This window comes from Sus scrofa, chromosome 10, assembly GCF_054392235.1.
Source record: "Sus scrofa isolate SSC_HxYL_T2T_F1_AM1 chromosome 10, Sscrofa_HxYL_maternal_Yorkshire_Landrace_v2.0, whole genome shotgun sequence".
Taxonomy (NCBI): Eukaryota; Metazoa; Chordata; class Mammalia; order Artiodactyla; family Suidae; genus Sus; species Sus scrofa.
Window position 1 is genome coordinate 54,457,751 of NC_139392.1, and position 12,017 is coordinate 54,469,767.

Consider the following 12,017-nt stretch of genomic DNA (forward strand, 5'->3'; position numbering starts at 1 on the left):
GTTTGTGGTTTATTTACTAATGCTTTCCGAGAAAAAGTCCTAGATGACCCCAGCTTCTCCCTGAGACAAGAGACAGGACAAAACAACAGAGAAGGTTGGCTTTAGAAGGTTAAGACCAGGCTTAGCGCTCATCCAATTGCTTTCTGCTTAAGAACCCGCTATATTAGGGAAATTATCTAATGGAACTGCTAGATCAGGAACCGGGTCTTCGTGGAGCAATGAGGTTCAGAAATAAGGAACTTGACTTTGCTGAGAAAAAGGGATGTTACATAAACTCCCACGTCTGTAAACATCACACTCTAAGAATGCCCCGGGTTTCTCCTCCGTTCCCGCAAGTCACTTGGCTCCCTCAACCATCTAAAGAGCCATCATTACCACCCCGCTCCAGGTTGTGGCAGAGAATTTGTCACCAGCTGGGCTTCTCTTTAAAGACGTCCTGGAGGAGTTCCCATCATGGCGCAGTGGTTAACAAATCCAACTAGGAACCATGAGGTTGCAGGTTCGATCCCTGGCCTTGCTCAGTGGGTCAAGGATCCGGCATTGCTGTGAGCTGTGGTGTAAGGCCAGTGGCTACAGCTCTGATTAGACCCCTAGCCTGAGACTCTCCATATGCTGCGGATGCTGCCCTAGAAAAGGCAAAAAAATTAAAAAAAGAAAAAAGAAAATAAAATAAAGACATCCTGGAGGAGCTCTCGTGGCTCAGCAGTAACAAACCCCGACTAGCATCCATGAAGATGCAGCTTTGATCGCTGGCCTCGCTCAGTGGGTTAGGGATCCAGTGCTGCCATGAGCTGTGGTGTAGGTTGCAGCTGCAGCTCCAATTTGACCCCTAGCCTGGAACTTCCATATGCCACAGGTTTGGCCCTAAAAAGGGAAAAAAAAAAAAACTTAATAAATAAATAAACAAATAAATAAATAAAGACTTCCTGAAGCACCAGCTGAAGCTGAGAGCAGAAGCTCACTGCTCCAAGTGTCCAGGGCAGATGGTGCAGGAAGCCAGGGCAGGATCAGTTGCTCTGGTCCCTTCCAGAGTAGTCAACAAGCCCAGAACAGTTGATGGGCTTTGCTCCCTTGGATCTAGGTTGCCATGGAGATCAGCAATCTCCCTGGATGCTGCCACTACAGGACCAACTGGAGGGAGCCCAATGAGAATTCCTAAGTTAAGGCCGTGGGGGGCTTTGCGTTCAGAGTTTGTAGGATGGGTACTCCCCGCTCGCCCCCATCATCCCACTGAGTCAGGAGGAATGTTTGAGCTTAGTCACTTTTATGTCTGGAAGGAAAGGGGCTTTTTCTTTAAACTGAATTTTCTAGATGAAATGAAGATGACTTCTTTTTTAATTTCATTTTACTTTTATTGCCTCCAGTATTTCCCAATTCTTTAATCATTACTTAATGATTGCCATTGAGCTTTTAAAAAAATGCCTGAGGATTGCACAACACGAAAACAATAATAATTTTAAAAACAGTAGTCAGCAACAAGAACCCTTAAAAGCACCAGTGTAATTGCACTTGAGAATACTCTCCTTCAACTCGGCTGCACTATTTTTTTTAGGGCTGCTCCATGGAATATGGAAGTTACCAGGCTAGGGGTAGAACTGGAGCTGACCTACACAACAGCCACAGCAACTCGAGATCCGAGCCGTGTCTTCGACCTACACCACAGCTCATGGCAACGCTGGATCCTTAACCCACTGAGCAAGGCCAGGAATCAAACCTGCATCCTCATGGATACTAACTAGTTGGGTTTTTAACAATGAGCCACAATGGGAACTCCTGTGTTGAGTATGTGAGGGCATTTTTCTGAAAAAGGGGTATATACAAATGGCTCTCAACTATTCTCAAAGGGGTCCCAAAAAAGCTTACGTTTAAAGTATACTTTTTTTTCTTTTCATGGCCACTCCGAGGCATATGGAGCTCCCAGGCCAGGGATGAAGATCCTAGTTGAAGCTGCGACCTAAGCCACCAGGACGCCATGGATCCCACTGTGCCACATTGGGAACTCCTAGAGTCTACTTAGTTTACAGCAAAGTTACCCAATCCAGGCATTTTTATTCCCTTGAACAAGTCAACTTGGTGGAAGACACACATGGGGGGTGTCTCCTGACTCCCATTTCCTCCCATCCTCTCTCTTCTTCCTCTCCTCCTGTCACCTTCCCCTGGAGAATATTTTGTTTTTTATTTTTATTTATTTATTTATCTTGCTTTTCAGGGTCATACCCATGGAGGTTCCCAGGCTAGGGGTCAAATTGGAGCTATAGTTGCCAGCCTACACCACAGCCACAGCAACACAGGATCCGAGCCATGTCTGCAACCTACACCACAGGTCACAGTAACGCCAGATCCTTTTTTTTTTTTTTGTCTTTTTGCCCTTTCTAGGGCCGTTCCTGTGGCATACGGAGGTTCCCGGGCTAGGGGTCTAATTGGAGCCGTAGCCTCCAGGCAAGACCAGGGATTGAAGCCGCAACCTCGTGGTTCCCAGTCAAACTGGTTAACCACTGAGCCACGACAGAAACTCCATTTTTTTTTTTTTTTTTTTTTTTTTGCTTTTTAGGGCCACATCCGTGGCATATGGAGGTTCCCAGGCCAGGGGTCCAATGGGAGCTATAGCTGCTGGCCTACACCACAGCCACAGCAATGCCAGATCCAAGCCGCGTCTGTGACCCACACAGCAGATCCAGATCCTTAACCCACTGAGCGAGGCCAGGGATCGAACCCGCAACCTCATGGTTCCTAGTCGGATTCATTTCCACTGTGCCATGATGTTAACTCCTCCTGGGGAATATTTTAAAATAAACAGTGTTCAGGGCTGGGGCTACAAGGACAAATCAGACAGGGTCCATGTTCTCAAGGAGCTCAGAGTCCGATGAAAGACAAGGACGCACAAACAGATAATCTGAGGTGGGTAACGTTTGCTGCGAAGCATCTGGGCAGAATGCAGGGGAAGGCTGGAGGAGGCTGCTATGCAGATGTTAATTTCCAATCACCGGCTCCTGCTCCCCTACATCACAGACCAAAAAAAAGGAAGAAGATATTCAAAGAATCTGACGAATTTGGTTTCTTGCCTAGGTGGCTGGCTGGAATGCGTTGGAAAGCACTGATGAAATACAATTCCTATTTTATGGCAAGGCGAGAAAAACTTTATTAACATTTTCTCTGCCCATCTGGTCTCCTCCCTCCCCTTTAGTGTGTGTTGCACATCTGCGTTAACCAGACATCCTTAGGCGATAACATTCCTTCTTAATCTCATCAAGGGTCACAACTCCTTAGGCGATAACTTTTTCCTTCTTCATCTTTGTAAGGGCCCAGGATGACCCCTGACCCTCTGCTCGATGTGTACGTGTAGATCTGGATTGTGTAAACTGTCAACAGCACATGCTTTGACGTATAATCCTTTATCTCAAATACTTCTCTAACAGCGCTCTGACCTCTAACGGGCAGGAACAGTCATCAGACCTTCCTGAAAGACTCCCGGTTATAATCCTCAAGTTGCCTTGAATGAAATTTTCCATTTCTTTCTTAGGTCAACTATTGATTACTTTTTTTCCTTTCCTTTCTTTCCTTTTTCTTTTTGGTCTTTTTTAGGGCCATACCCTTGGTGCATGGAAGTTCCCAGAGTAGGGGTCAAATCAGAGCTGCAGCTGGAGTCTACGCCACAGCGGCAGCAACACAGATCTGAGCGGCGTCTGCAACCTACAGCACAGCTCACGGCAACGCCAGATCCTTAACCCACTGAGCGAGGCCAGGGATGGAACCTGCAACCTCATGGTTCTTAGTCAGATTTGTTTCTGCTGCGCCACGACGGGAACTCTTAAGGATTGTATATTTCACCACAATTAAAAATAAAAAAAGGACTTGATTTTTCTGAATCTATTTAGCAAAATGAGATGTTACTGATGCCCATCTCTGCCAGGGTGCTAGAGAAGATGAGTCTGGAGATCCCTTGGGGACCTAGCGGTATTGTCATGGCTGTGGCAAGGGTTCGATTCCTGGCCTGGGAACATCTGCATGCTACAAGGGCAGCCAAAAAAATTAAAAACAGAAAATGAGTCTGCTGGGCCCAGAATCTCACAAACCCTGATGCAACCCAGTGTCCCTGTTCCTGATCAGGCTGACACTCACCTCCTTTCCCTCCTCTGGGATGTTGGCAGGGCCGGAAAGGAAGCCCTGAGCATCCCCGACTGGAGTGATGCTTCTGGCAGCCTCATTGGACCAAGTCCACACACTGGGAGTGGCCACCAGGCCCCCAGAGCCACCATCCCTCTCCTGCCCGCTCCCTGGCCTCCCTGCTGGGCCCCAGAGTGTGGGGCCCGGAGAGCATCACGTTTCCGTCACTAGCACCCTGAAAAGTGAGCCGCTTATGGGGAGAGTTACATGGGCCTCCTGGTCATCTCAGAACTTGATCTTGGTTATCAGGAGAACCCCGGGGCTTACTGGTAGCTGAGATTATCGGGAGTGCAGTTCATCTAGATTCGTGCCACAGAGGGATCTGAAACGCTGCATCAGCTTTAGGCTCACATGTCTCTCGCGATGGGGAGATGATGGCACAGGGGGGAGGCTTATCATCACCATCTGCCTTCAGAGTCCTACACCCTCTCATTTGGTGAGGCTCTATGTGATTCTCTGCGCTGCTATATCAGGGCTTGAGCTGCTTTGGAAACCTTCGAGGTGCTGAAGGATTTCCCAGGGCAGAATCAGGAGTGTCCTGCTGGACGGGCCCCCAAGGATGCCTGGGGAAACCCCTCCCCCTTCTCCCTGTAGCTCTGAAGGACTTCACCCTGTCATTCATCAGCTGTCAGCAGAGGCCTAGGGACCAGGACAATCTCCCCAGCTCCCTTCGATGTGCTGTCCCAGTAACACCCTCAGCCATTGGGTCTTTAGGAATTTCATCACTAATCTCAGAGGGAGACAAGAGATCCTGGCTTAGGATTTAAATGAAGGGACAGGAAGTTCCCTTCGTGGCTCAGTGGTTAACAAACCCGACTAGGATCCATGAAGACGTGGGTTCTATCCGTAGCCTTGCTCAGTGGGTTAAGCATCCAGCGTTGCCATGAGCTGTGGTGTAAGTTGCAGATGCAGCTCAGATCCCGTGCTGCTAATGGCTGTGGTGCAGGCTGGCAGCAACAGCTCCGATTCCACCCCTAGCCTGGGAACCTCCATATGCCACGGGTGAGGCCCTAAAAAAGAAAAAAGACAAAATAATAATAATTTAATGAGAGGGAATTATCTTTCCTATATTTTTTTTCTTTTTTTTTAGGGCCACACCTGCAGCACATGGAAGTTCTCAGGCTAGGGGTCAAATCAAAGCTGCAGCTGCTGGCCTACACCACAGCAATGCAGGATCTGAGCCTCCTCTGCCACCTACACCACAGCTCATGGCAACCCCAGATCCTTTACCCACCAGACGAGACCAGGGATCAAACCAGCATCCTCATGGATACTAGTCAAGTTCGCTACCGCTGAGCCATGACGGGAACTCCCATCTTTTCTGTATTATATTGACAATGATGCTGAGGTTCACAGACATTCAGCGACACACGCATCACAGAGCTAGTTAGGGGCGGAACCAGGATTCTAACCTAAGCCTTCTGACTTCAGCCCCCATGAGAAAAAAGGATGACGTTCTGAAAGCAGAGTTCCCCGGTGGCGCAGGGTGCTAAGTATCGGGCGTTGTCGCTGCTGTGGCTGAGGCCCTGCGGATGCACAGGGTCGATCCCCGGCCCCAAGAGCCGCCACATGCCACAGGTGTGTCGAAAAAAGAAAGAAAGGGAAGGAAGGAGAGGAGAGGGAAGGAAGGAGGGGGGGAGGAAGATAGAGAGAAACTCTGCCCCTCAAAGCTAAGGGAGGCTCAGCAGAGGTGATGGTGAAACACAAACTCTGCCGCCAAAGTTGCCTGGGTATGAATCCTGATGCCAGCTGACCTTTGGCAAGTGACCGACTTTGTGCTTCTCAATATTTTCTACAGCCTATGTAACAGCACTTACCTGGTGGAGCCCCAGGTAAAGTGCTTAGCACAGTGCCTGGCACTCTGCAGGCAGACTGGCTCTACTCCTGTACAGTCCAGCACTGTGGCTGCCAGCCAGGGTGTCTATTTAAACTGAACTTTATTATTATTATTTTTCGTCTTTTTTTGTCTTTTTAGGGCCACACCTGCAGCATATGATGGTTCCCAGGGTAGGGGTCTAATCGGAGCTATAGCCGCTGGCCTATACCACGGCCACAGCAATGCAGGATCCGAGCCACATCTGTGACCTACACCACAGCTCAAGGCAATACCAGACCCTTAACCCACTGAGTGAGGCCAGGGATTGAACCCAAAACCCCATGGTTCCTAGTTGGATTCGTTTCTGCTGCACCAGGATGGGAACTCCTAAACTGAAATTTAGATGAGCTAAAATTAAAAATTCATGAGCTACATTTCAAATACTCAGTAGCCACAGGGGCCAGTGGCAAGAGTATTGCCCAGTGCAGGCACAGAGATTTCCATCCAGAAAGCTCTTTGCGACAGTGCTCCTCTAGAAAAGGAAATGAGCTTTTTTTTTTTTTTTTGTCTTTTTAGGACCGCACCTGAGGCATATGGGGGTTCCCAGGCTAGGGGTTGAATCAGAGCTGTAGTTGCCAACCTGCACCACAGTCACAGCAACACAGATCTGAGACACGTCTTTGACCTACACCACAGCTCACGGCAACAATGGATCCTTAACCCACTGAGCAGGGCTGGGGATCAAACCCAAGTCCTCAAGGATCCTAGTTGGGCTCGTTAACCACTGAGCTATGATGGGAACTCCGGAAATGAGCCTGCCCCTTCCCCCGGGAAGCCAGTGGATTTGCAAAGATGGCAGTAAAGGGCCTTGGCTTCATTATTATTGTTATAGCTGTTATCATTACATCAGGTATTTAAATGCCCCCTGTGAATGTTTTACTCATAAAGGTAAAAAGGATGCAGATTGTTCTCATCAAGTGCAGCCTTTTATGGATTGGATCTGGATCATCTACTAAAAGGAAGGGCTAGGAAAACAAAAAGAGATGAGGTGGAAGGGAGAATGGGGCAAGTGAAAGGAGGTGCAGAGAGAGTGCATCTTATCCAAATCCTGCATTCTGTCTGCTCTGGTGATGCCTTATTTTCTCTATTCCCATGCTTTTGCTCTCTTCTGGGGCCTGGCTGACTCAGGAAGGATGCTGCTGTCCCAGGACTAGTCAGTTCTGAGATAGGCAACAACTCTCCTACCGAAGCTGGTCCCTGTGAGGTGGAGAAAAAAGTATTCATTCTTTCAACACTTATTTATGTATGTATTTATTTACGGCTGCACCTGCAACATATGGAAGTTCCCGGGCTAGGGGTCAAATCGGAGCCGCAGCAGAAGCTTATGCCACTCACAGCAACCCTGGATCCAAGAGGCATCTGCAACCTACGCCAGAGCTTATGGCAACCCCGGATCCTTAAACCCACTGAGCGAGGCCGGGGATTGAACCTGCATCCTCATGGAAACTATGTTGGTTTCTTAACCCACTGAGCCACAACAAGAACTCAGCAAGAATTTATTGATATTCACCTTTCCCTCCTTAATTCCTCTGCCCTTAACCCACTGAGAGGGGCCAGGAATAGACAGTATCTCATGCATACTGGTCGGATTTATTTCCACTGTGCCACAATGGGAACTGCCAAAAACACTTGCACCCCCACCAAACCCAGTCTCACTACTGGAAAACTCAAGTTTGTTTGAGCTGGAGTCTGATATTCAGCTGTGTTGTGGGAAGTACCGAGGATATGCAAAAACAGAAAACAAATATAGAAAAAAGTAAAATACGAAATCAAAACGCCCCCACAAACCTCTCTCTTTCTAGAGTTTTTTTGGGATGCAGCAAAATGGTCAGTCTTACAGGGCCATGTGGAATCGCTTAAACTTAATTATCAGACGATGAGATTAAACCCCCTTATTTTATAGCTGAAACATTTCACCCAAGGTCACCAGCAGGTGCAAAGCTAGGATTTCAGTCTAAACATTCTGACCGATGTCTATCTGGCATATTTTTCTCAGTCTAGTCCACATTCACCCAAAATTGAAAGAAACGAATGAAGCACTCCTGCTCGTGGTCAGCTAAGTCTTTTTATTATGCGGGTTTTTTTTGTTTCCTTTTTGGGGCCGAACCTGTGGCCCATGGACATTCCCAGGCTAGAGGTTGAATCAGAGCTGCAGTTGCCAGCCTACACCACAGCCACAGCAACACCGGATCTGAGCTGCATCTTTGACCTACACTGCAGCTTATGGCAATGCTGAATCCTTAACCTGCTGAGCAAGGCCAAGGATCGAACCTGGGGTCCTCATGGATATGAGTAGGGGTCTTAACCTACTGAGCCACAACATGAACTCTTCAATTTTATCCTATAGAAAAGTGCCTTTCTTCCTGCATTCTGGATATGGGCAGGAAGTTAACTTTGTGTCCATCAAACTCTCGTTTAACATTTACCATTATCGGAGTTCCCGTGGTGGCTCAGTGGTGAACAAATCTGACTAGGAACCATGAGGTTGCGGGTTCAATCCCTGGCCTTGCTCAGTGGGTTAAGGATCTGACGTTGCCATGAGCTGTGGTGTAGGTTGCAGACGTGGCTCGGATCCTGAGTTGCTGTGGCTGTGGCGTAGGCTGGTGGCTACAGCTCTGATTAGATCCCTAGCCTGGGAACCTCCAGATGCCGAGGGAGCAGCCCTAGAAAAGGCAAAAAGACAAAATAAAATAAAACAAAATAAAATAAATAAAAAAATAAAATAAAACAAAATTTACCATTATCTTGTCCTCCTTCCTTCTCTCTTTGATCTGGGATATACAGAATCCACCCTGCCAGGGAGGGCTTGGAGAAGTGCTACATCTGTTTGGGGGTATCCAAATCTTGCTATAAAAATCAATGATACCACAAGGACCTACTGTACGGCCCAGTGAACTACACTCAATATTTTGTAATAACCTATTAGGGAAAAGAATAAATACACATGTAAAATATGTATATATAATGAATAGCTTTGTTGTACTTTTTTTTTTTTTAATCTTTTTAGGGCCACACTGGCGGCAAATGGAGGTTCCCAGGCTAGGGGTCGAATCGGAGCTGTAACCAGCCTATGCCACAACCATAGCCATAGAAATGCCAGATCGGACCCAGTTTGTGACCTACCCCACAGCTCACAGCAGCACCAGATCCTTAACCCACTGAGCAAGGCAAGGGATCAAACCTGCATCCTCATGGATGCTAGTCAGATTTGTTTTCGCTGAGCCATGACGGAAATTCCACTTTGTTGTACTTCTGAAACTAACACAATATTGTAAATAAATTATACTTGAACAACAAAAAAAATTTTTTCTTGGCCGGGCCTGCAGCATGCGGAAGAGGGCCAGGGATCAAATCTCAGCCACAGCAGCAACCCCAAGCCTTGGCAGTGGGCTGGTCCCCCCACCCCCACCCCCCATCCCCCGCAAACTCCAAAAATGATCTTAAATGAAAAGGATTTCTTGCGGCACAGTTGGTTAAGGATCCAGCTATGGGTCACTTCTGTGGCGCAGGTTCCATCCCTGGCCAGGAACTTCCATAGGCCAGGGGCAAGGCCCTAAATAAATAAATAAATAAATAAATAAACAAATAAATAAAATAATACAGTCACTACATACATCCCCAAAATACTTATTTTCAGAAAAGTGTGGACTGTGTTTGGGAAGAAATGATAATTTCCTAAAATGTGTGTACATATGTGTATAAATGTATTCCTATACACATCTGTACAGAGGCTCAAGTACCATATATATATATATATATATACACATATGCACACACATATTTATTGCAAGCAAGCGAAGTCTTTATTATAGGAAAACAAATAGCTCCCAGGGAGCTCCCGTCGTGGCGCAGTGGTTAACAAATCCGACTAGGAACCATGAGGTTGCAGGTTCGATCCCTGGCCTTGCTCAGTGGGTTAAGGATCCGGTGTTGCCATGAGCTGTGGTGTGGGCGGCAGACTTGGCTTGGATCCCGCGTTGCTGTGGCTCTGGTGTAGGCCGGTGGCTACAGCTCCGATTCGACCCCTAGCCTGGGAACCTCAAGAAAAGGCAAAAAGACTAAAAAATAAATAAATAAATAAATAAATAAAAATAAAAATAGCTCCCAGGACAGGCTGAGGGAGGAAAGAATGGTCCCCCTCTCTATTATCCTATAGGGGTTTTTATCCCTTAAAGATGGGGGTTACCAATGTGGGGTCCAGAAAGATGTGGTTTTCTCCTATTGGCCTTGCCCAGTTACCTATATCAGTCCTTGTCCTATAAGGGTCTTAGGGGTGGAAATGTCCCATAAGTCTCATGGTTTCTTGCCCTTCTCTTCCGGTAGCCTGAGTCACAGGGGGTTAGAGATTCCTGTCCCCATCTGGGCGTAGGTACACTCCCTGTGGTCAACAAGGCCTGTGGGGATGTGACTCCCTGGAGCCCATAAGCCACAAATATTAATCAATAGCCATAGCAAAGACTGCATCGAAGCCCATGCGCCCACACTGACTGCCTGAGTTATGATTCTGCCGAAAGCTCACAGGTTTATCTTCATTGTCAACAAGCACTTATTAACTTAAAATCACGACAGATGTTTTATTGAAACAGTGCAACTATGGGCAAATTTCCTCCAGTTAAGATAAGAGATTTACATATTTAATCATGTCTATTCCTCTTCTGAAACACTATCTGAAATATTTTTCTGGATAGAACCCCTGCCTCCTGGGAGATTACGTATGCACAACTTCTATTTTATTATCTCAACCCAAGTTTGTTTAAAATATGACAGATCACTAATTAATGCCACAATCTTCTAAGTCCTCAATCCTTAAACCTACAGCACAATGTTATAATAAACAAAATCCAAACGCACAAGACAATACTGCATTCAATCGGGATATTTTAAAAGTGAGGCTTTTACCTATTTCCCAAGTGTGTATCACTTCATTCAACTCATAATCTGTACTACCAAATAATGCAAGGCTTAATAAAGCAGCTACAGAAAAACCCCAGATAAGGACAAATGATAAATTTTGCAGAAAGCTCCAGGAAATGAAAAGATAATCCTTCAGAACCATTTAGGTTGATTGTGTTTCTATTAATGATGTCAGAATCCACTTATCTACGTCCAGAAAACATTTGTTAACAACAGTATATTTTAAATAAATTGGATTCAAAATGATTAATGCCTATACTTAATTGGTGAGCAATGGAAACTGTCTATACAAACAGCAATTTTCAAGAGATGAGCATTGAAAAAAATTCAGCTCTATGCCCGTTAAAGGAGGTGACCATAATTTTTTTTTTTTTTTAATAAAGGCTTCCTGGAACCATGATGTGGCAGGTTCGATCCCTGGCCCTGCCTCGCTCAGTGGGTTAAGGATCTGGTGTTGCCATGAGCCGTGGTGTAGGTCGTAGACATGGCTCAGATCTGGCGTTGCTGTGGCTGTGGGGTAGGCCGGCAGCAGTAGCTCAGATTAGACCCCTAGTCTGGGAACCTCCATATGCTGCAGGTGGGGCCCTAAAAAGACAAAAATAAAATAAAATAATAAAATAATAATATAATAAAATAAAATAATAGAATAAAATAAAAACGCTTCCTGTTTCCCTCTCCTCCACCTTCAGGGCTAATGTGCATTCCTCCTCAGATCATATATTTTGGACAAGTAGAACTACCACAGCCAAGGATTACCTCTTCTGCACATAAATGGGAAGCCTTAAGCAGTACTTTTAAAAACTTTTATGAAAAAAAAAAGGAAAAAGAAACCCTCCTTTATGTAACATTCTCTAATTTGTTCTATATAATACCTGCCATATTTTAAATACTTATTAAAATAACTTTTAAAATACATACACGCTTCAGAGTTAAAAGCAATAAACACACCTATTTCCTGATTTGTCACCTGTCAAGTCCTAGGAAGATATTTAATTATAAAATGACATGCTAACGATAAGCCAGGTTATCTGAGCATCTATTGAAGATCACGATGACATGTCAC

General features: G+C 46.0%; 1 protein-coding gene and 1 long non-coding RNA gene across 17 annotated transcripts in view; both read right to left on the reverse strand.

Annotated features, from left to right (window-relative positions):
- The window catches only part of DAPK1 (death associated protein kinase 1), a 228,989-nt gene that overhangs the window by 167,493 nt on the left and 49,479 nt on the right, over nt 1-12,017 (reverse strand). The window lies entirely within an intron of this gene.
- On the reverse strand, nt 3,857-10,650 carry LOC146399433 (uncharacterized). The gene is made up of 2 exons (XR_014817706.1): nt 10,079-10,650; nt 3,857-6,260 (listed from the first exon to the last, which is right to left on the reverse strand). It is a non-coding gene; the product is annotated as an uncharacterized LOC146399433 (long non-coding RNA).